Raw genomic sequence first — 25322 nt, 5'->3', positions numbered from 1 at the left:
CTCGCCCAGTTGCCATCTTTGTCGTTAGATGGCAGCAGTATCTCTACAACTACGCTCGCTGCTTGCTTTGTCGTCTGGCTGGCCGCAGTGCTTTTTATTTGAAGTTTTTTCACTGATGCTGCCGCTGCCGCTGCTGTTGTTGGCCTTTTTTTCGGTGGCCAGGCTACGTGTTAGGCATAGTAGTTGGAGGACTGTCGCCCCAAGGCTTTTAATCATGATTTACGAGCGGACGAGACAAACGGGAGACAGGAGGTAAATATAAATGGAATTTTAAAATGTGATCTGATTTAATTATGCACAGGGCACAGGACTCAGAACGAGCACAGCCACAACGTTATTTATATGTATGTAGATGTCCTGTTCGGGCGACTTAAAGGAGACCAAATCTGTGTATCTGTATCTGAAAAAACGGGGCAGCAGAACATGAGTAAGAAACGAATGACAATCAAATGATGAGACTTTGCTGCAGTCCAAGCCAACAGGAAGCTTTGTGGTGCAGGGCAAAATCATTATCACTTTATGGAAACAAAGTTAAAGGAAATTCCTTAGAAGCTTTGTCGATTTTCCTTAGATTTTCCACTCCCAGCAAAATTCCAAAACAAAGCTATTATAGCACAGCAATCTGTTCTTCGAGAGCTTCTCCTTCCTTTCGTACATATATGTATGTATAAAACGAAAACAACATTCTTGTAACCCTGTAAACCTCCCTACTGCTGTCCGGAAATTTCTCTCGTCATTTTTTGCCAGGACTCCATTTTACTTTTTGTGTGTGTGGTGGTGTGTGTGTGTGTGTTTTTTTGCTGCTGCTCCAGCTGCTGCTCTCCTCTCAACACTCGCTCCGTTGCACTTTGTTAAATTGCAGCCAATTGGCCATGGCGTAGGCCATCCCGACAGCCATCCAGGCGGCCAGACAGGAGCCCAGAGAGAGCTTTTAGAATTTATGCGCTTTGTTGTTTATTAGCCATTGCGGTCAGTGTTTTGCTGGCAAGTAGGCAGGCAGGCAGGCGGGCAGACAGGCATCTTTGAAAATCAAATTCCAAGGAGCATGTTTTTGGGACGGGGCAAAGGGCAAGGGCATGTCTTCAAAGAAAGAACAAAAAACGAAAAGGAAAAATGCCATGCAAATAGCAAAGCGAACAATTTCAAATGAGACATATTCCCCCCCTCCATCAAATAAAATAAAAAGAAACCACACAAAAAGCCCCGCAATCCGCACAAACACACATACACATACAGAGAGGCAGAGACAGACACAGCGGGAAGCAAATACAAATAGGAGGCGATAACACAAACACACACATATGCAGATACACACACACACACACATACTCATAGGCAAATATATACATGTATTTACAGTGTGTCCCCGAACATCAAACGTTTTGCCGAAAGCCAGCAACTAGGAACTAGGACCCTCCCGTATCCTTGCCGATGATGATGCTGGCGGGAGTTGTTTTCCTTTGCCATCGTTGACGTCGTCAGCATCGTCATCGTCATCGCATAGTCAATATGTTTTCATTCAATTTGGTAAGCATTTTCATAAAATTTTCCCCACAAGAAAAACATTGCGCACATATACATAAATATGCGTGTGTGTGTGTCCTTACACATCCTACCCCATACGAAAGTAAGAAACAGTGCTTCCATATATGCCCCATTCCACTGGCAATAGGAAATTATGCGAAATGTGGACTCGATTTGCGTAAACAAACCGGAAATGATGTGCCGCCGCCTGCCGTCCGCTGACCAAATGAACGGAAGTGCTGCCAACATCCCTACATACAAAAAAAAAAAAAAAAACGCAACGCAACGCAACCCAAAAACCTCACTCCAATCAACGACCTCCGACCGCAACTGTATTTATATTTATGCATTTATTTATTTGCCAAAAGGATCAGTCGCCCCCCACTGCCCACTCCCAGCCCATTGTGCGCTGCCCATTATGCTAATTGAACAGTAAAAGAAGAAAAAAATGTATAAAGCAGAGAGGGGAAACCGTCGAGCAATCGAGGAACTTTATAGGCCCAGCGCGTGCTCGGGGTCTCCAAAAATGTAGGTCTAGCAGCAGTCATAAAATTTTTACTCGCAACGCGCCTCACGACTCCAGCGAAAGTGCAAAGAATGTAAATGTAGCGCAAAGATATTGTAGACTCCAAAGCGTAGATGAGGCACTGGCAATGGCCAAAAATATTTTTAATAAAGTTCATGGTCTAAGCAGCTTTGCCCGCTGACCAAACGGCCGCCACAGCAATATAATTAGGGGCAAGCAGCAGCATCGGCATTGGTCCTTGGTGCTTGCTGGTCCTTTCTTGTTGTTACTGCAAATTGAATTAGTAACCAGGGCGGCGGAAAGTGGACAGGCAGCAGAAATCCTTTTTGCTCTATTTGCCACCCACGCTACACCGCTCCATGCCGCCACCCCTCCCCCGTTCATGCTACGTGCCGGGCAAATCAAAGGCACAGCCAGGAGCCAGAAGCCAGGAGCCAGCAGCCAGGACCCCTAACGTAAACCGCAAATGGAAATGCAAATTTCCCGCGGTTACCGCGACTACAACTGCGACCGCAACCTTTGGCCCCCGTCCCCCGCAGCCCACGTCTCGTCGCGCTAGTTACCGACTGCGTCTGGGGCCGTGGCCCATTGCAGCAATTTAATTTCTTAAGCAATTTTCATAATCTGCAGCAAATTGTTTCTGAATGCTGGCGGGGCCCAGGCTCAGGCCCAGGCGCAGGACTCAAAGCTTGAGGCTGGAAGGCAAAGGCACAGCCCAGGCCCTCTATTTGCTGCTGACTGGCCGAGTGACTCGTTAAATTTTATGCAGTTGGCGGCTGCATTTGTGCCACAAGCTGCCATTGAGGCAGCCACTGTGCCGACGCCCCCCACCCCACCATCCACCACCCGCGGCCCGCACAATTTCCTAATGCAGTGGGGCAAAAGTTTTTGCCATTTTATAATCATTTTCCAGGCCCGGCAAGGCAGCGCGCCCTTGATGTCGACTGTCGGCAGCTTTCCGCCCGCCCGCCTGCTGCATAATTAAAATGGCAGCTCAATCCCGGCCAAAATGCAACTGCTGAGAGAAAGATGTCCTCCGTACTGTATTCAGAAATTCCGAAATTTACAAAAGCCAAAAATTATCGGCTTAACTCCAAATAAGACTAGTAATAATAATTCCCACAGTAAATCCTTTGAGGCAAATTTTGTTGCACCAGAAAAAACAAATACATTTCCATTAAAGTTGCATGAGTTGTGGAATAGTCTTCTAAAATGGAATTTCCTATGCATTTTCCAGCATCACTTTTCCACTCCCTCTCTCTCTGTCTCTCTTTCTCTCTGGGGGCCACACCACTTGGCAGCTTACCCAGGCAATTGTCTCATTCGCTCGCTCTTTTTTTGGGCGAAACTTGGCAGCGTTTTTGCTACTTGTGGCAAGGCACTTAACAAGTTCCCACGCCGCACAGTGGCATACGGAGTGCAGCTAATTGCTTCTCTCGCCCTTTGGCATGCCATCCAAAATCCGTACAGCACACACACACACAAAACCAATTAAGATGCCCGCCCGCTGGCGCCAAGGGTGGGGCGCCGGTCGGTGGGGCACGTGATAAATCAAATTTGGTTGCCTTAACAATATTTGCACATACGACACCGAACAGAACACAGAACAGAACCGAACACAAATCAAATCAAATTAAAACATAAAGTCAGGCAGTTGCGTGTTGTGTGCAAAGCGCACGAGGAAGGGGATTCGGGTTGGGGGCTTGGGCCTTCTCTCTTAATATTCCGTGCGCATGCAGCTGCCACACGTTGAGGCAAGCGCGACGCGTTTATGACGCTGACAGAATTATGAGGCCTACATGCGCTGATTCCAGATTTCCGATGTGGGTCCTTTAAATATTTTTACGCAGATAAACTAAACTGTAAGCCCGTGCGGCAAAAACTCGCAAATGGATTTTCAGCGCAAAAATCACAAAATCGCAAAACGTGCTTCACATACTTCTACGTCAGCGACGTGGCAAGTGGCATGGGGCAGCGATGGGGAGGCGATGCGAGGCTCATCATAAATACATCAGGCCGGCGGATGATGATGGGGGGGATGCGATGCCACACACTTGAGACTGTGAAGCGGCTGCTGCTGCTGCTGCCACTGACGCTCTGTCACTGCCACCTGTCTGTGGCAGCATGTCACGCGACCTGTCGACCGACGAGCATAAGCTGACATTTTTATTAAAATATTTCCGCAGTTCCGCAGTTTCCAGCATTAACTGTGGCAGCATAGTGGGGAATTGTTGCTGCTAATTTTTTGGGTTTTGTCTGGTCTTTGCGTTCCGGCTTCCCTCCGCCGCATGCCACACCCCCACACGCAATCTTGGTCAAGTTTCAGGGCCCCATCATCGTCAGAGCCTGATGATCTTTCGACCTGGGGCACACAAAAGACGCCGGGTAAGTGCTCCTTTGTGCGCATTTTGCACCTGCCTTTTGTTTGTCCCATCAATGGACAATCACCGCCCACGACGGGCGTCCTGTCCTCCTTTGTGTGTGGCATTGTATTGTATGTGCGAGTATAAGTGTGCCCCCATGCCCCATGCCCCGCCTCGCCATGTCAACTACTCGTACACGTAGTCCTGTTGTTGTTGGACTCGTACTCATGTTCCCCTTCCTGGACAGACAACTGGCACGACGACGACAACTCTGAGCAATAAAATTTTAATAAGCCTCAACTGGCTTCCTGCTAGAGTTTCACCTGCTGTCCGTCGGCTAACTTGCACGTCAGCTGTCCCGTTTTCTTTCTCTTCCTCGCTGACTCTCTCTCCCTCTCTGTCTCCTGTCAATTCGATGGAATCCTGAACTAGCAGTAGACTCCACTCCCATTGTTCGACATGTTGTTGCATATGCATATGCTCGTATGTGGCACTATTTGACTTTTAATTACCCAGGAAATGTCTAAAGCTATTTCACTCTCCTCCAAAGGACCAATTCAATTCGTGCCTCAGTCTAATGCCCCAAACAGCTGCTGCTGCTGCTATTTCTGCTGCCCCAAAGTACATTTGGTGGCTGCTGTGGTGGGTACATTAAGTTGAAAGTGCTCAAACCCCCTACACACACACACACACCTTACCTATCCCCCAAAGGCGCATAGTAGGAGCTAGCTTTCGGCTGTATTCTGGATACTGGATTCCGAATTCAGGGGTGCGCACTAAAAGGGGTTCTATGTTTGATGACAGAACCAATTCCCGCTATTCTAATTATCCAAAAAGAGTCAGAGTTCTCCAACATTCATCACAGGGCAATAGAACGCACTCTATCCTGATATACCCCCCACACCACCACCCCCCTTTTTGGGCTACGCTCCTCGTAAGCCCTTCACGGGCCCACGCACACCCGAGTGACATATTTGGTTTCCGCCAGAGTTTGATGTATAAATAAAAAATCAAGCATGACGAACAAACAAATTCCATGCAAAGTAAATTTTCATGTTTGCCGGAAAAAGCGGCACCAAAAAAAAAATAAAAAATAAAGGGAGGGGAAGGGAAGGACTAGGCTATGGGGTCTGGGGTCTGGCACCTAAGCCTATGAAACACCTACGTATCCATGAGCGTGTGTGGGTGTGTGTGTGTGGCAGAATAAATCCTTTGAAATCAATTGAAAATATCTCCTCGTGTTCGGATGATGCTCTTTGCACAAAGTACAGTTACTCGATAAAGCTAGAACTTACGCTGCAGCCAACAACAATAAAAAACACACTGAGAATCGATTTGTTGCATTTGAATTTAAAAATGTTTAGCAAAAGAAATTTCGTTTTCTTATATTTTGCCAATAACTTGAAAATTGTTCATCTTAATATATTTTATATATCCCAAAAATTGAATATATTGCAGATATATTTATTTTAGAGTGCCTTATATTTAAATTATATTTAAAAACTCATTTTTATGCATTTAGGCTGTTGAGTTTACTTTTTCCCGTTGAGTTTACTTAAGTTTTTGTTTGAATAATTAGAGCACTGACCGTTGAAGGACCTTTCATCTTTTATTTCAAGTATTTATGCACTTGAAATGACCCTCGAGAGCATTTATATATTCGGCCTTAAAGCAAATATATATATATGTATATCCCGCTGTCTATCTGTGTGTCTGTCTTTTTGTCTGATTTCAAATGGAAACAATTCCATATGCTGTGCATGTTCCCTGTTTGCTTTAGCTGCCACTCGATTCGTTCTACGTTTTTTTTCTTTTTTCCATTTTACACTCTACAGCCAAATCCGAGGAGAAGGGGCACTGGGTACAGCAGCTGACGCAGCAGCAAATCAATCAAATCAAAGTGGAGTTGTTTGATTCATTTGTTTGGGGGGGTTGAAGAATCGGAGGAAGGTTCCGTTGGTTTGTGGTGGCAAGAAAAATCAGAAGAAAATGCAATACAATGAAGAGCAAATACGGGCGCAGACAAAGAGCAAACACACACAGGCATAAAAAGCTGTGCCACACACACACACACACAATACAAAGTGGCATAAACTAACTAAATAACAGTAACAATAACTTAAGTGTATTTGTGTATTAGTGCGGGCATCGGCAGCTGCTGCTGCTGCTGCTACAGCTATCTGTGGCGGGGTCAAGCCCCAGCTCCTCCTCCTGTGTATTTCTTCTCGCTCTCCAGACTTCAGGCGACTGTTGCAAAGTTTTTTATTTATATACACGTTCCGTGTGTGCAGCACACGGCAGTGGCAATGGAAATGGCAACGGCAACGGCTACGTTTCGTTTCGTTTCATTCGTTTGTTTGTTTGTTTATTTGTCATTTGCTTTGTTCCGTGCGCTCTATGGCAATCTATGCCACAGTGCCACGGCCAGTGCTAGTGCTCGTGCCCCTAAATTGACTATCCAGGCAACCGGCCACACAACCTCTCGATTTTCGAGGAAAAAAACGAGAGAAATGAGAGAGAGAGAGAGCTTTCTGCGTGCCCGAAACTATTGATACCCTTTTTGTGGGCAATGAAACTATAGATTCTCGAGGTTCCTTTGTGGATAGATACCCTCTGGAAGGGTATACAACAAAACAGAGAAATCCCATACAATTGTTGAAGCGCACGTACCGCACACACACACACACACAGACACACAGCCAACGGTCTGGGGTTCGTATACGTAACGTGGCATATCTTCGACTGGAATGGGAGAAAGGGACAGCCAGCCGCTGACCCTAGTCCTGGTTTGTGTTTGCAATCAGCCGCAGTGAGTGGCCCGCCGCGTGGCCAGGCGACAAGTGCCACCATCGCCACTGCCACCGGCACACACTCCACTCTCCTGGACACCAGAGTCACATACACAAGTTTCGATACTTTTAATTATTGCGTACATGACCGTAACGATGTAGCAGGACTTTACAGAGAAGATGGCCAACGGGCAAACGGCTAACGCAGGCAACAGCAGGTAACGATGCTGCCCTGCCCCTTGCCCCTGACCCACCACTGCCGCTCGTTTAGTGCACGTATTAATCAGAGGACGAGGACTGTGGCAAGTTTTTCGGTTGACCCGTGGCAGCTCTTCGAAGTTAGCTACCAAGAATTCCCATTCTTCTATTCCGTTCCGTTGTCCGTGTTGTGTTTGATTCTTGTTCTAGTTTTAGGGCACAACAGAACTTTGGCATCATTAAAAATCAGTAGACGTTTCATATTTTGAAGAACGTGACACTACGTGAATGAAATGCCAATGATTGAAGCCGCCAGCGCCACCACCCCCCCGGCCTGGCCCTCTGGGCTGTGGCAGGCGGCGGCAACCACTGCCCCCCTCACAATTGATTGACGCATAAACAGGCAATTAAATACAAAAGAAAAGCAGTTGCAATTGTTCAGCAATTTCCACGCTAAATGAATTTCCACGCACGCATCTCAAATCAAATTTGAGGAAAATTTAATTTCTGCCTCTCGCTTTTATGGATCGCCGGATATACATGTGCACGTAACTATTCACATATGTGGCACACAAGACTATGTGTGCGTGAGTGGGTTCCGGCCATGTGGGGCACGTTCCAAGATTTGTTTACTTTGTAGCTCGGGCGCCAGTGCCAGTGCCAGCACCAGCACCAGCGGAGAGGAACATAAATAAATTTCTATAAATTCTTGCACGGCATTTCATTTGCCATTTGTGCCACTGCCACACTGCCACTGCCATTGCTGCCACTGCTGCTCGTTGTCGTTGTCCAAAAATTCACGAGCAGTCAGTCGTCACTGTGTGTTTTGGGGAGTAGTGCTCATTCACAGGGAGCTGAGCTGCCAGGAGCAGGAGCAGGAGCCAGTAGGGAGCACTGGGCTCTGGCTTATTTATTTATTCATTCGCTGCGCTCTCACCCTTTTGTCTCTATAAGTGTGTGCCTCGGTGCCCCAAGTTTGTGTGTGTCTCTATGTGTGTGTGTGTGTGTGTGGTGCCAGTGTGTTTGTTCGCCATTTTCTGTATGAAAGGATTTTGCAGAATTTAACAAACAAACAAACAAACACAGCAGACGCAAAGGAATCGGGAGGCCCCAAAAGAAGACACAACGGCACGCACTGCGACCGTGCCACACACAAACACACACACACACAGTCCTGCCTCTGCCTCGCCGAAATCTGCTGCTGCTACTGCTGCTGCTTGGCTGCTCATAAAGTTGACCCGAATTCATGCTAAACTTCGCCTCTGTCGCTTCTGTGTGCAAATAAATAAAGCAACAAGATGCAAAGGATGATTCCCACCCGCCAACCACACACTCGACTGCGACTTGGAGGCGACTTTCAAATGCTCTTATCCCTCGAAGATCCCTTCAGCGACAACCCGTTAAGGTTAATCTAATTGAAAACCGACTAAAAATAATTGGATAACCGTGATAAAAGGCGCAACACACGCATATATAGATATGCCATGTGTCGTTTCCACCACCGATTCCCATGGCCACCTTGATGACAAAGTTGCCATGCTTCCGTTTTAGTTCTCGCTGGCAGAGAATACCCAAAAAAGGGTCATAGGCATCGGTTTGGGGGCAACAAATGATGGTTACAGTCGTAGCCCCAACCGATTTGTGGGCAGAGCTTTCAATACGTTTTATCTGTGCAAGCAACACTCGTGCTCGAGAAATTGCAAAACCGAAAATAAATAAGATTCGATTTATGTTGGGGTGAAAACCCCACCCCGCCCCAGCCCACCCCCTCTGACAAAAATATATATACGAGCATAAAGGGGAAAATCAAAAGGAAACAGCAGAGAAAACTCTTCAACAGCTTCCGTGTTTATTTATAGACGCTCAAATAGTTCGATTAGACCCAAAAACCCGCAGGACACACAGAGCCATCCAAAGGACTTTTATCACAGAGAAGAGTTTCCATTCTCACACCACCCCCACGGCCCCTAACCCAGGCCCATTTGCAGGCCGCAAAATTTGTATTTGCACTGTGGATTTGTGTTTTGTGTGTCGCGCCGTGCGGCAGCAGCAGCAAATTTTTAATGAATTTACAAAACCAAAGCCGAACGAACCCTGCCTGAAACCCCTGAAACGAATGAAAGGACAACCCGGACACCGACACGGACGACTCGCATTCCGCTACGAGTTCGAGCTGGAGTTCCAGTCTGATTTTATATTCAAAACACATTCGGCAAATATTGATACCCTCTCCGTAAATTGTTTAAAATGCGCAATATCCCCCAACGTCAATAGAAGACAAATTGTAGAACTAAAACCAGCGTAAAACGCAAATCACGCAGCTTTTAAAACTTTTTGTGTGCCCTCCACCCACCGCCCCTCGGGACACTGAATGGGGAGCCACGCGGCGTATACTTGATTATTGGCAATCAGCCATAGTTTTTGGTATCCGCTGAACCTCCGCTCAGCTTCGCCCACAGAGCGACTATAATTAAGGCCTGCCTCATGCCTCATGCTTCATGCTTCAAGCTAATTATAATTGATGCCAATGTCGGAGTCGATTTTTAAGTTAAAACTTTACACACCCAACGAGAGAGAGCGAGAGAGAGAGAGAGAGAGTGGCACTGCCACACCACAGAAATGATTAATTATGGTTGAAAAGTTGCACGTTAAAGGGATGAATTTTACTTTTAATGGGTATCGGATATCGCTTTTTAGTGTACGCCACAATAAATGGAGAATCCCTCAAAGCATTCCCCGACTCTGGCAAAAGTTTTTCGATTATCTAAGAGCTATGGCAAAAAAAAAAACTACTCGTAGCATGCCACATGCAACACATACAGCACACACAGAGGCGCACACACAGAGCGATGCTGAATTCTCGTTAGAGCACAATGTGGCAATGTGCCTAAGGGATAATTTAGTCATTTTTGTTATTGTTTGCAAGTCAGAAAACATTGGGTTTTAATTGAAAATCTTTGACTGTACATGCGTACACCGAAACTCTGGAGCACTTGTGCCACATCACAGTCTTCTGTGCCATGGAATGGGGCAGAAACTTTGATTGATTTATCTGTCAATATGCAGGAGGCAGCAGCAGCAGAAAGCCAACAATGCTTCAAATGCACAAAACATACCAAAAGGCAGAGAGTACAAAAAGTACAGAAACTACAGAAAAGGAGAGTCCGAGTCTGCTGCAATGCAAAAATTGCAATTGTTAACTCAACTGAATTTACATGAATTCTCTATCTCTCTCTCTCTCTCTCTCTCTCTGTCTGTTGGCCCGCTGCTGCCTGTGTATTCGCCTTCGACTGTGGCAGGATCTGCCATCCATTTGCTCCTTTTAGCCGCTTCCTTCTGTCGGCTCTCGTCACTGTCACTTTTCTTGTGTCCAGAACTCTGGTCAAGCGCATGTTTATGCAATATTTTTCGGGCCAAGACATGCAAAAATAAGTACATGTACGTAGATGTGTGTGTGTGTGCGTGTATGTGTGTTTGCTTGATCGAAAGCCTTTGAAACAGTAATGCGTAATGATGGCACTGCCCAGACTTCACTTAAAAGTCATATGCTTCGGTTGCACAGAGAGAGGAGAGGGAGCGCACAAGAGTGCAACAGCACAAACCCATAAACTTGCCACATTTGCATAAAATGCCCTGATGCCTCAAAAAAGCAGCAAGCAGCAATGCAGAACGATAGAACTGCACAGCAACAGAGCGTACAGCTCCACCACCACAGGGCCAGAGCAGAGTCTGTAAAAGTCTCCTGGCACAGAACGTATTTCACCAATAAATTGAGGAAATGTTTAGCTTAGCCATGTTGGCCGTGCCATGCCGTCCCATCCCGTCCCATCCCATCCCGTCCCGCTTCGTTCTACATATCTTTTCCTTTACTTCTTCCTGCTCCTTGATTTTTCCCAGGCGATAGTGGCAGTTGCAGTGGTAGTGCCAGTCAGTCCCATGTTTCCCATAGTTCAAAAGCAATGACTTGATTTTTGATTTTATCCCCAAAAATCGCTTGTTATTTTTGGGGTCTGCGCCTGCATATCCCCATGCGACGCAGTGCCCTGCCTGCCTGCCTGCCTGTTGAGTGCTGCCTTCTGCCATTGACAAACAAGGCTTGCTCGAATGTTTGCCGGATTGCAAAATATAAGTCCAACAATTGGACTTAAAATTGTTGAATAATCATTTTGGTACAGATACGATCTCTGGGGGGAAGCTGAAGGATCTGCTTTTGTCTCTATCTCTCTCTCTCTCTGTTTGACCCAAAGCCCAATTGAATTGAGTTTTGGTTAATCCCCGCATTCACGTCTAATGCGTTTCTAATTAATTTTAAATATAAAGCAATGCCGAAAAGACATTAAAGTAAAGCGCCCCAAAGAACTTTTCCGTAGATAAGATCCGTAGTCCGTGCCTCAAATAGTTATATGTGGTGGGGGCAGGACAGGGCAGGCCAGGGCTCAAATGTAAATGCGTGTCTAGCCTTCGATTAATTCATTATCCTTGCGCTCCAGTGGCAGAGTGCTCGTCCTGCCAACAACGGCAACTGTCAATGTTGTAGTTAAGGGCTTAGATGTGGCATTAGGCGTCGATTTAACACGACCCCATCCATAGGGTCCACTGTGTGTTTCTACCAGAAGTTTCTGTGTGTGTGTGTGTGTGGCGCTAAGAGCGCCTAAAAGCGCTTCAGGCCAGAGGCTCAGGCTTTGGCCAACTTATGAATGCGCGTGCACACACACAGATACGACACACGCACACACACACACACCACTGTGAGCCACTGTCACAGCGCTGATAAAATGTGAAGCGGATTAGGCAAGGCGGGCGCTGCTCCACACCATTCTACGCCGTGGCACAATCAGTAAATGGCACTTGATTCACTGCGCAAGTGGAATTTTTGATAACTTTGCCACTGCCAAGGAGAAAAGTTGGTCAAAAAGTTCGGCTTTCAGTCGCTTTAATGCGTATAAATGCTTATCTGTGTGGGCTCTGTGGGAGTGTGTTGGTCTATGACTAGATGACGATGGCTATGCCATGGCATGCCTTTACTCTACTCGACTTTACTTCAAGTCTCAAAGCCAACTTAAATCCACTGGCAGGCCTGGGCTTTGCTTCACGTGCTGCTGCTTTTCTATCTATCCCCAAAACTCTCTCTTCCTCTCACGCTTTCTGTTCTGTTCTGTTCTTTCTTGTGTTTTTTTTTGTTGTTTGCCAAAGTTGGCAAAGTTTTTAGCCCGAACATTTGCGCCTCAGAGCACAACCCGACCCTACATATAAGCCCGCACACACTCGTACACACATATCTATACATAATTCAACAAGACGCTGGCACACACGTCACACAAATGTCGCCAAAAGCAAGTCTCAATGCACGCCATCAATCTTTGGGGCGTCGCCTCGCCTCGCCCCGAATCTGAGTCTCCGAATCTGCCGCCTCTGCCACTGCCACTGCCGCTGTGTGGCACAATTGAATTATTACATCGGGTCGAGGCAGACGCTTGGACCATTTGGTACTCGATTTGGTCACTTAACCAGCAGCCAGCGAGAGGAGAAGACAACACCAACAACAGAGCAGCAGTCACAGCAGCAGCAGAAGGGGAAGCAGCAACAGCAGCAGAAGGGGGCAGCAGCAATGTAGCATCAACTGCCACAGCAACAAGAACAGCCACCAGGGGTAATGTGTGTGACAGCAGCCAACAATGCGAGGACACAACACGCATTTGCACCCATGTTTATGTATCTTCCGCCTCTCAGTTCGTGTAAGCAGATCATGACTCCAAGCACTGGGCAATGGATAATTTTCATTAAACTAATTGCTCAATTCTTTCACTACAATGTTTATTTTCGTACACCTTCAGCGGAAGAATGGAAATGAAAAGGAAATAAATAAGTTTTTCCAGCAGCAGAGGATTGTGCATTTACCCCGTGACAAAATCTGTTTATACAAAAACAGAACTGACCTTTTCATATACGAAAAGATCAGTGGAAGTGCAATCACGACCCAGCAATCGAAGTCCCTCTAGAGAGAGAAGCCATGGAGCATGGAAAGGAGACATAGGAGACAGAACCAGTGACACAGCGGAGAAGTAGAAGATCGATAGCTCCCATTTTTAATTTCCAAAGTATTCAAGTATTAAATTATTAATTTCATTTCCGGAAACATATTTCTTAGGTCCGACCAATATAATTTCAAATGAATTTTCTAGGTTCCAATATTTGTAGCTTGTTCTTTTGTAGCCAAAATGGCCAGCAGAGTTTCGGTGTGTTTTTGGCACTTGGCTTAGGGGCCCATTTGCCGCCCAATGCCCACCCAATCGCCTTTCAGTTGGCCTTCAGTTTTGGGCTTTTATTTGATGATTGCTTGTTGTTGCTCTCCTGTCGACGTCGTGGTCGATGTCGCTGTCGTGTTGGCCTTCTTCTCTTCTGGGTTTCTGAGCAGCAAATTAAAACAATTTTAACAGCTACTTTCGATGTCGTTTGTCGGCGTCTACGTTTTGGCCATAAATAAAACATGTCAACCTTGTTATTTTCTTCTGCCCTCAGACAGAGCAGACGTTCCATCCGTCCCCTGTGCTGGCCTGCAGCCTCTGTTCAACGAATTGTTATTGGCATTGGCATTGGCATGGCCTTTGTTATTGAACTATTTACATTTGTTGCTAATTTACGACACATAGCCTCTGGTCTTCGGCTTCGGGCTGACTCGTTTGGGCCACCGGCATCAATGAGGCCTTAAAGCAGCCGGCAAATTGTTGTTCATAAATAAATATGCCGTACATAAATCCCTATGCCATAAATAAGCGAGAGCAGGCGTAAAGCAATTTATTGGCATTGATTTTCCGTGACTCTCTGGACACACTCCATTGATCCCCAGCAGCAGCAGCAGCAGCAGCAGCAGCAACAGCAGCAACAGCCGCTCCCGGAGGAAAAGTGACAAAAGTCTTGAGTGAACCCCAATAAATGAAAGTGAAACTTTCTATCGGTTGGAGCCCACTCCCAGTGGGCCCAAGTGGCAGGGGTTAGGGGTCAGGTCAGCAGCAGCCGCAGCACGTTGTTCCTGCTGTTGTTCCACTGACACTTATTAGATAAGTTTTTTTGTTTGTTTGTTTATGAAGCTTCAGCCGTGTCCGTGTACATCATTTAGCCATTTGCTGTGGCAGAACTGTGCTGCTGCTGCTGCTGCTGCTGCTGCTGTGGCGCCTTCAATTTTAATTACATGCCAAAAATATACGAATGCCAAGGGGACTTGACTCTGACAGTGGCCTCTCGAAATCCCCAGCTAAGCCGGACCAATAAGACTTTTTATTGTCTTAGCCGGGCATTTAAATTGATCAAAAATGTTGCAAAAGCATTTGCCAGAGAGCTGGGGCATATCTGCCTGGCCTGGCCTGGACAGAACCTGAGCCAGTGCCAGAGACTGAGACTGAGCCTGCTGACGATTTCATTCAATCTATAAGTAATTTCTTGGCCATTTTTATCACACAGCCGAAGGACGATGCCGTTGCTGGGGAGATGAGCCTGAGACCACCCACGTGATTTGAATATTTTTCCAATAAACTTCAACAGCTTTTCAACAGTTCGAAATGGGCACTGGGGCAGGGGCAGTGGCAGGACCGAATGCCTATGCCCGATACAGTTCCTGGTCCTGGTGCTCGTGCTCGTCCTGCTCTTGTTTTCATTTACATATTGGATTTAAATGCCCAGGATTTCCTTCCTGCGCAGCTCCACTCTCACTGTCCTGGATGTCTATGTCCATGTCCAGCTGAGTGTTTTTCGTGCTTTCCTTTGGTTTGCTTTGCTTTGGTTTGGTTTGGTTTGGTTTGCCCTGCTTTTTGCTTGGTCTTTGTTGCCGAGAGCCTAAGCTTAATCGAATTTCCCGCAAATTGGCAATAAATTTTAATTTTGAAAGCGATTCCCCAGCGCTGATTGAAGTTAATCAAACGGCAGGCCGCTAAGCCTCCGTTTTGGCCCCCACAATGGCGAATTTAGTTCGGTTCATGCACTCCATTGTCCTTGTTGTATACACGGATCTTCTGCCGGGGCAATGCACCTTGCACCGTGCACCTGCATAGCAGAGCGCCACCTCCTTCGTACCCAAAATCCCATTCAATTTTCAGCGTGAAAGCGTGGCGCTTCAGGCAAAAAAAAAAAAAAAAACTTAGCAGCAAACAAGTTGCAAGGAGCAGAAGGCAAAAACAAGGCTTATTTACCTTTGGTTAGGAAAGGGTTTTTTACTGCATTCCCCTTTCGGCTAGAAGCACTGCCACGGCTGCTGCTGCCACTGCCACGGCTGCCACTGCTGCTGCTGCTGCAGCTTTTGAAACTACTTCATCAATTTCATTCAGCACAACGGCGCCGCTTTTTTTCCCCCTCTCTGTCTCTCTCTCTTCATGGCACACTTTTTTTTTGGGCCCATAATCAAGTTAAAAAGCATTGGCAACAAAAAAAAACAGCAACAACAGCAGCAGCACTAGCAGCAGCAGCAGGAAAACTAAACACAGACCAGGGCAAAAATGATGTTGTAGCTTTTGTAGACGGTTGCTGCCGGTTGCCAGTTGCCAGTTGTTTGGTTGCTATCTCTGAGAGAGACACAGACTTGGACTCGAACGTGGACCTGGACCTGGACCGTGGAGCCATGATGATGCCAGCGATTACGCCCACTTTTGTAGACGCTCTATCTGCAATCCCAATGTTTGGGCCATGCCTTGTCGCCTGTCTGTCTGTCTATCTGTCTCGCTGTCTGTATGTCGGTCGCTATCCTGTCGCAAAACCTCCTACTCCATTTGCCATGGAAATGGATTTGACGAGGCATGCAGCACTTGCAGAACCAGCGTTTTGACACTAATTTCATTTGCGTTGAAGCACTTTTTGTGGCCATCCCCCCAGCCCATCAAAGAGACAAAGACGTAGACGGTTGCACTGCCACTGCCCCCAAAATAAGTTGTAATTGCATTGCACTACATTTAAGTTCAATTTGCGAGCTGTTTAGCAAAAACAGATGCCATGCAACTCCCACCACACAGATGGCTGTTGGCTGTTCGGCTGATGGCTGTTGGCTGACTGCTGAATAGCTGATGCTGATGGCTGATGCCTGATGTCTGAGTGCCGTTGCTTAAAAGAGTTTCCAGAGTATTTATTTATTTTGCACGCAGCCATTCCGTTTGCCTTTCGAGTTAACTGAAAACTGTAAATGGTTTTTAGCTGCGTTGCACGGCTAAGACAAACGAACGAACGAACGAACGAACAGGCAGAGGAGACAGACACCACGCTGATGGGCTGCCGCTTGTTTCTTTTCATTTAAGCAAGTTCTCATGTCTGCTCCTGCCTGCAGTTTACACTTCTTTAACTGCAACTGTTTTTAAATCCATCCAAACGGATATTCTTGAGCAGAAGAGCTTAAATCATTGATGAAGAGCTCTCTTCGAGTATCTGTCGAACATTTTCCGAGTATCAGGTACAAGGATATATTGCAGTAGTTTTTTCAGTATATACAACTTTGTCCGTTTTATAATCTTTTTCAAACTAAACCTCTTTTCTTATTAAATCCTGACGTTTACGTATCATTTATTTATTTATTTATTTGGAAGAGACTTAAAAAAACCAAAGAAAAATGAATACCAAGAGATTTGCTTAAATTGTTACATTAATATGAAAACATTTTAATAATTTTCATGCTTAAATCAAATACTGAATAAATAAATCAAATAAAATTTCATATTTAAATTAAATACATTACAAACTAAATATATTTTTTTTTAATTCCAAATTTAATAATTTTTGTATATTTAAATATTAAATATGGGCCGCAGTAGAAAGACTTAGAATCCATATTTATTTCAATCAAAGTGAATTCTATTAAACTGCCCTATATTTGTATTTAAAAACCGAATATTTCATACACGTAAATATGGGTCTGAATCTTTGTGTGCCCGGTTAAATGTAGTATAAGAATTTTCCCATCTGATAGAGAGTAAATAACTTTGATTAGCGGATTTTCTGTGGCATGAACTCGTTCTTCGTTTAAGCAGAATTTATGTTGCGAAATTTTTCACTGCCATTCAAGCGATTTATCCCAAGGATCCGATGCCCCTCGCACCTAGCGCGTATTCCCATTAAATTTTCGATATCTTCACCTGGCAGTCGCAACAGTTAGAGACGTAAGCCACACTCCTCGAGGAAATCACCTTAAGCCCTCTGCCACGGCTGCTGCCCTTATGCGTTTCCTATATGCGTATCCTGGCGTCCAGGAAGGCGTTGGGAAAGTCGAGGCACATCGCATCGGCAATGCGTGTGCGTGTGTGTGTGTGTGCACGCTTTAATGCGAATTTCTGATTGCGCTCGAATGGCTTCATTTATTTTCGCCACGAAAAAAAACAACAAAAAAAGCCACACAACGCGCGAAAAAATGTGTGAAAAAAACTGCGAAAAAGAGAGCCAAAGAAAGAAAAACAAACACGTCGAACGACAGTTGTACATAATATTTCACTTATGAATGTGTGTGCGGCATGCCTACCCCACTCCAGTGGGTCCACGTGGAGCGGGGGGTTGTGCAAAGTGAAATGAATGAATGAAATGAATGAATGGCATGCGTAACGCTAGAAAATTTGTTATAGCAATTTGAACTGTCAACGGGAAACCGAAAAAGTAAATTAAGAAACATTTGAAATTTAATTCACTTGCGACAGTGGCTCCCCAGTACTTCTGTGGGGGGCCATATGTATATTTCTGTATGGCTGATGTATGTCTCTGTGTGTGTGTGGAGCATATTAGATCTTGTGAGTGGCAGCATCATAGTCGTGTGCAGGAGCAGTCAGCCTGGGAGTGCTCGTACGTTGAATGTCTGGCAGGTGACACCTTCCAGCGACACAGACACTTAAGCACAGTAACTCGGCAAAACAGCCAGAACAACTGCCAGAGAGACCCCACTCATACAGTCACACACACACACTCACTCACACACATGTTTGTACATGGAACGACATGCAAAATTAGGCGAGTGTCACGAATTTAAAATAACTTTTAATTCATTCTTGATGAACATATGCAAACGTTGCTTTTGCTCCTGCTCCTTCTGAGTGCCACACACACACATGGAGCGTATCAGTGTGGCTGGAAATGAGCCCATTTTTGCATATGTGTGTGTGTGTGTGTGTGCATGTGGTTGCCACGCCTCTTAAGTGCCACATAACTCGAGCTCAGCATAAACAACCGCACTCGCATAAATGTTCGTTAAACTCAACAGACACCAGCAGCAGCAGCAGCAGCAGCAGCAGAAGCAGCAACTGGGACCCACGGGGCAACCAGACTCTACAGAGCAGCATCCGGGATCCCACTGCCACCCAGCAACCCACCTGAGCCACATAATTATTTAGTTTCCAGTTGGACGGAAATTGTGGCACAGCTACTTGGGTAAATAGAGGGGGTGGCTGGCAGCTAGTATATGTACGAGTAGGTAGTATGGGCTTTTGGGCCACTACTCCTCAACCATCTTCGATTGTCATAAATCAACACGGACTCACGGACCCTCACGGCTCAGAGATGGATAGCGCTGATGCAGGGGGTGGCTGGGGCGTTGGGAGGTGTTGTCAACCGATTGTTTGCCTTTGGCATATGTTCGGTCCGATGCCCAATGCCCCATTCCCCATTCCCCCTTCCCGACACCACTGACAGGTGCAAGTTTTACCAGCGACCCACTTAGAGGAGAAATTTAAATTTCAGTTTCTGTTTGCACGGGCAGCAGGAGCAACCAGAATTTCCAGTCCACTTCCACTGACGAGCGCGAACTCGTGGCAGAATAAAAGTTAGCGTAAATTATGCGGCAACGTGCGCGCCTCGCTAATAAAAATAGAAAAGAGCGAAATAACCAAAAACAAAAACTCGATACCAAAAAGGAAAAAAAAAAACAAAAAAGAAAACAAACAACTAGAACAAGAACCGGGTAACCAGAGAGCCAGAGCTCAAAATGAAAAGCCATGCACGAGTAGTAGCTCTGTGGATGGCAGTGCATTGAACCGACTCTGGTGCGGCCCACCGTGCAGCATCTAAATGCGATACCAACCTTATTGCGGCGAGCTCTTTCAGATCTTTCCAGCAGCAGCAGTGGCAGCCGTATGGTCGCTGCTCTACGGGTTATGCTTTCTAATCCACGCACGTTTTGCTTTTAATATTTATTTTGCGCTTTTTCACACTTTTGCACACCGCACTCTCTCTCTCTATCTCTCTCACACATAGACACCGCACAAAGGTTCGAGGACTTCAAAGGACTCGCTCATTCACTCTGTCTGGAGGCAGTGGCAGTTCTTGGCTGACTTTGATTATCGATGGCTGCTGCCTGCCCTTCTTAAGGATGGGTTTCTTTTCGTATGCACGGTGAGTGCCGGCGTACAGTTCATAAATGCAAATTGCCACTAAACCACGGAGCATCGGCGGGTTATCTTTGTTGCTGTGCGATGGACATGAACATACAGAGATGTGGATGTAAATGCCGGCATATATATTCACTTGTTTTGCGAGGGGGGGAATCGTGTTTATTCTTTTTGTATTTTTTTTTTTGGTATTTTGTATTTTAGTGGGGTAGTCCCCGGGTGATTTGAGCACTCGAGTGCCACAATTTTGTGTGTGCTGGACAAATGTTATTTAATTATTGCGAAGCTCTGCTGTTCTTGTTGCTGTTTACTTTTGGGGCATGGCATGCATGCCTTTGTCCCTTCTCTCTGTGTGTGTTTGCCAGTTGCCAGTGGAAGCCGAAGCGACAGCTGGATTTATACCCGTTGCACTAACCGAACCGCACGAAAGACATTTTCAAACTGATTTGCAGTCGATGTCGAACGTTAACGAGCGCACAGCCGAAGCATGCGGGCATCCTCGGCACAAACAGGACTTTCGTCCATACACGAAGACGACGCGGCTCCAGAGTCGTGCGAAAAGTGTGGAACGAAACGGAACAAAACGGAAATGGCATTTCGACTTGTGGATGCTGTGTGCCATTGCCACATCGTTCCCCAGGCTGATAACAGATCCCGTGTCGGTGTGTGTGTGTGTGTTTGTGTGTGGCACTTAACTTGCAACATTGACAACAATTTATTTTTTGCACGTTGCTGGCATTTAAATGTTTTTGCTCTCTCTCTCTCTTTCTCTCTCCGTCTGTCTGTGGATGGAGTGTATGTGTGTGGCACTTTTTTAATCACTTAAAAATTTATGCGCTGTCTTTTTCGTTGGTTTTTTTTTTTCTCGACACGTGCGTGTCAAAATGTTAGCGTCAACGTTGAAGGGTTAAACATCACAGAGCTATAGAAAAGGGGAGCCAACCCCTCCCCAACAATTTGTTTTGTTTATTACAGTGACAAACAGCAGGCCGAGCGAGGCTCGGAGACCGACAGCGAGACCGAGACAGTCCGAGAACTGCACGCGCTAAAGACATCACGCAGCGATATGCAATGGCAGAGTTAATGGCATATAATCCAGAACGAGTCGAAACGAACCAACGAACGGACAGAACAAGTCAGCCAACCAGCCGTTTCCTTTTACGAGTGCGTAATAAGAAAGAGTGCGACGTGCCACACGGACGTGACATGATGCGTGGTGCAGACACTCTCGCAGCACAAAAAATAATGGAGTGGTTTCTTTTTTTTTTTTTTTGCTTGTTCTTGAAATTAAACACGAACCCCATCCTAATCCTGGCCAAATTAAAAACACTAGCGTCGGCCGGCAGCTAAGAGAGCGCACTAAGAGAGAGAGAGAGAGAGCAGGCCGGGCCCCCCAACTTTGAGTTTTAGGTTAGTAGGACAGCGAAAGGACACCCCGGCAGGAAGGACAGGAAGAGCGGGCAACTTAAGCCAGCAATTAAAATCGAGCAGAGTTTATTGACTAGGGGCCCGTGCCGGCACTGGCGTTGGAGTTAGAGTTGGAGTTGTCGTTGCCATGGCATACGTGTGCATTTTAACACCTTTGCAGCGGCAGCGGCAGCGGCAATGGTCTTGGTCTTGAGTGCACTTCAACGGCTAGGGCTGAGCCGAGGCTGAGACCCAGACCCCGGCCAAGTGTTTGCCATTTGACACTCTCTTGAGCAGAGACAACAAGTGAGAGGCGAGGCGTGGCGTGGCGTGGCATGAGAGGAGTGGTGTGCGACCGGAGAGTGCGAGACAACGACCCGAGTTTGCTAAGTATTTTTCAATTAAAATGTCGACGGAAACTTGCACGCATGATGAGCAGCAAAGTTTTTCATTGTCAACGCCTAAAAGCGTGTGCTCCATCGTCCCCCCAGCCCCCACACTGGAAACGGAAACTTTGGCAGAGCAGCGACGACACTCGACTAACGATGGGCGCCAATCAATCTCCATTCTCCATTGCCATAACAAAATGTTGGCATTTTCAGTTTCCGTTTCCGTTTCAGCTTTTTTTTTTTTGTTCTCTGTGCGTGCCTCTTTGCGACATATTTAAATCAGAATTGGTAGACAGACTCGGATCGGCTTTCGGCCGCTTAGGCAGTTGAAAAATTAACTTGTCCAGCAACTGGCGCCAGTAAATAAGCGAAATCCCGGCAATAGATTGGTGTCGCCTGTCTGTGCTGTGCGTCCCTTGGAAAGCTTCCATTCTAAGTGCCATAGAATCATCAGCGGCTGGGCGACAGTCGTGTGGGGAGAGGGTGGCGGCACTAAACACTGGACACAGCTACGCCTGTTGCTGTTGCTGTTTCGGTTGCTGTGACTGTGAGTGTGTGTGTGTGTGTGGGTGTCCGTGTGAGTGTTGCTTTTGCTGATGTTCCTTGTCTGCTGACATGAGCTGCAAAGTGTGGCACGTGTTGGCGTAACAATTTTGGCAGGGCACTAGCATCAGGCAGCAGCACCAAGAGGACGAACGGGGCGGGTAACAATGGCAAACGCTTTTATGTGCCGTAATGAAAAACTGTTATCTGCGTGCGCAATTTGAACGCAATTTGGTAACGCGTTTCGCCACATAAAACTTAAGTGACCCGAAACCAGCCCAACCGAAGACCTGAAGGACCTGCTGCCTGCTGCCTGCTGACTGCTGCTGCTTCCTCCTGCCAGCTGCCTCTGTGTGTGTTTATGGTGCTGCGTGCAGCTTGCAAAACTGTTGACACTCGCAGGAAAATCAAGAGCCACAGCCACAGCCAAAGCCAAAAGCCAACGACAATGACAACGTCGATGGCACTGCGGAGAGGGCAGAGTGTGAGAAATGAAATTGTTTGGCGATTATGCAGCATTAAAGCCAAATGTGCCGTGTTTAAGCGGCTACGGGCAACACATCACCCCGCCTTCAACCGTCAACGCACTTTACTTTTATTTACATGTCAGTCAACCAAGGCGCACACACCCGCCCTTGCCCCATGCCTCCTGTCACCTGCCCACTGCCCACTGCCACACAGTTGTGTGGCAACACAGGCAACCCTTGCCGGCTGGCCCGCTTGCTTGCTTACTTCCACGGTGTGGCAACAGATTTGTTGCAGCTGCGGCTTTGGCAAACTATCATTAACATGTGGCGTTGGCTTTTGGCCCCTGCTCTGGTCCTTAGTCCCTGAATCCGAGCTGACTATCCAGGACTCCAGTTCACTCCCTCTCTCTCTCTCTCTCTCTGTCTCGGTCTCTCTGTCTCCCCTGCAAAACGAAAGGACAACAAAAATCCTGCGCTTTTGCAGTTTTTACAACTTTGCTGCTGCTGCTGGCTGCCCTGGCTGCTGCGCTGGTGCTTATTTACTTGTAAAATTTATTAAATATTTTTGTGGCTGTTGCCTTTGCTTTGTTTCCCTTTTAGCTTTTTTTTTTGTTCGTCTTGTTTTTGTATCCTCCTTTTTTTGTGTACCGCAAAATTGCTGACGTTTTTAATCCTTAAGAAGCTTTTGGCTCACATTTTTACAGCACACACACACACACACACACACACATAACCGTTGGAGAGCGGCAAGCTTCTGCCCCTTTTTTTTAATATGCATTTTGCATAATTTTCATATAAACATTACTCATACGCCATGTGCACCATGCAGCAGCAGCAGTAGCAGCAGCAACATAATAAGCAAAACAATTTAGCAAGCTTAACACAAATGAAATTTCGTGGCTCCGAGGCTCACTAAACCGCCAGCGTAATTTGATTGGGCTCCAGGTACTCCTCCTCTCTGCCCCGCAAATCATCATCAGCATCATCATTAACCCCATCATCAATCCATCAGCCCACATTTCTGGCCCGGCATTTGTTGGCTTAATAAACTTTTATTGGCAAGACGAGTCTATGTACGTACGGATGTGCGTGGCTTGAAAATGCAGCTGCCAAAACAAAATCCTGAACAATATTAGACAGCAGGCACAGTCAGCCCTCACTGCTGGTCAAAGTTCATGGCCAGATATGATCTGTAAACCCCTATTACATTACTTTTCGTATAGGAAAAACCCAGCTGGCACACTCTTCGGGGAGACACGAATATTTGGGGTAGGCGACGTCGGGCTGGCTGGCTGCATTTGGCGCCGCTGGCCATCAGATTTTAATTAAAATTCAAAAACCCAATAAATGCTCTCGACAAGACACAAAAACGGTTGGGTTTTGCTGAGAAAATAAACTTGTGCATGACGCCCCCTAAAACGAGATCAATTAAAAATATTTCCCATGCATATTATTCTATGCAATTTTTTGTGGATTAATTTTATTATTCCACTGAATCACGCAACAATAAAAGGCTTTGGGTTTTTGCTCCCTCTCGTGTGTTTGTGTCTGGATGTTGAAATAATATTTATATAAGCTAATTGCAAAATTTCATAATCAATCCAGAGGTCGCAAGTAATGAAAGGCAGCCCAGCCCAGCCTGTAAATTGGTTTTTCTACTCGCATGCATATTCAAGGGGTTTTTGTGTGTGTGTGTGTGTGTGGGGCCGCAGAACCGTTTAAGCTTTAACGTCACTCATGTGCCCAATCTATTAAACTTTTCTTCAGTTCAAGGAACTATCTACAACTCGTCGCTCTTCTGCCTGGTAATTAAGCAGAGGAAAAGCTTGGAAAACAATACACGAGCAGTATTTTCCACTCACTTGCTCCCTCAGCGTGGCCTATTGTTGCTGCTGCTGCTGCCGCTGCTTCTGTTTCTGTTTGTTTGGCTTATAGTTCAGCCATGACTATGGATATAGCTCTACCTTCCATTCCATTCCAGTCAGCTGCTACTGCTCCTGCTGGTGCTGGTGCTACTGCTACTGCTGCTGCTGCTCCTTGTTGGCATTGTTTATGTATCTTAAGGATAATGACGCGCTTCATTATGCGCTTGTGTGAGTATTCTGCTCCTTCTGCTTCAGCTCGTGCCTTCTGGCTGTGCGATGCTCCTCCTGGCGCTTTTTGTGGCCTGTCTTATTTTTATTTTTTTTTTTTTTTTTTTAAGTTCTCTGTCTTTTGCGTAAAAACTTTTCGACTCCTAGACGTCGCGACGGTTCCTCCACCGAGAAGATAATAGAAACTCGATACGCTTTGCGCATCTAAGCTTTATCTATGGCCTGACTCTTTGGATGTGTTTTTGGCATTGTTCGGAGCTCTCCTTCGAAGGTCCGTAGTCTGTGGTCCCTGGTCCGTGTTCTGTCTTTTGTTTTTATTTACCCAAACACCGGAGCAAGCGGCTTTTACCAGCAGTAAATTTAAGTTGATGCTTGCTCTGCCCTCCCCCCCGCCAGCTCGTTTTGCCTTGCAGTGCGGTTGAAATAAAAATGTTGAATCGTCATAAATGGCTCCATAAACTACGTCAATAATGCCCCATGCCCCCTAGAGCGGCACCCAGTGCCGTGAATATGGCCTCGACATCGCAATGTTGCTGGGGCAGGAATGAGCATAAAAATGAAAATGAAAATAAAAATAGTTGGCCAGCATAAACGCCTCCGTGATTTTTACATAAGAACAACCTCTCAGTGCTTCAGTCCTTCAGCTCTTCAAAACGCCAACGCGCTGGATTGTGAGTCCGAGTCC

The 25322-nt window shown here is 46.3% G+C and overlaps 1 protein-coding gene across 4 annotated transcripts in view; it reads right to left on the bottom strand.

Moving 5' to 3' along the window:
• Positions 1-20178, bottom strand: part of LOC111082595 — a 60316-nt gene extending 40138 nt beyond the window's left edge. For all 4 annotated transcript variants that reach the window (XM_022378819.2, XM_022378824.2, XM_022378831.2 and 1 more), the window contains exon 1: positions 19432-20178. The gene's annotated coding sequence lies outside the window, so the exon portion shown is untranslated. The remainder of the gene's footprint in view (positions 1-19431) is intronic.
• Between the last annotated feature and the right edge of the window lie 5144 nt (positions 20179-25322).

The sequence above is a fragment of the Drosophila obscura genome, unplaced genomic scaffold, assembly GCF_018151105.1.
Source record: "Drosophila obscura isolate BZ-5 IFL unplaced genomic scaffold, ASM1815110v1 contig_150, whole genome shotgun sequence".
NCBI lineage: Eukaryota > Metazoa > Arthropoda > Insecta > Diptera > Drosophilidae > Drosophila > Drosophila obscura.
This window is presented reverse-complemented; position numbering and strand designations above follow the sequence as displayed.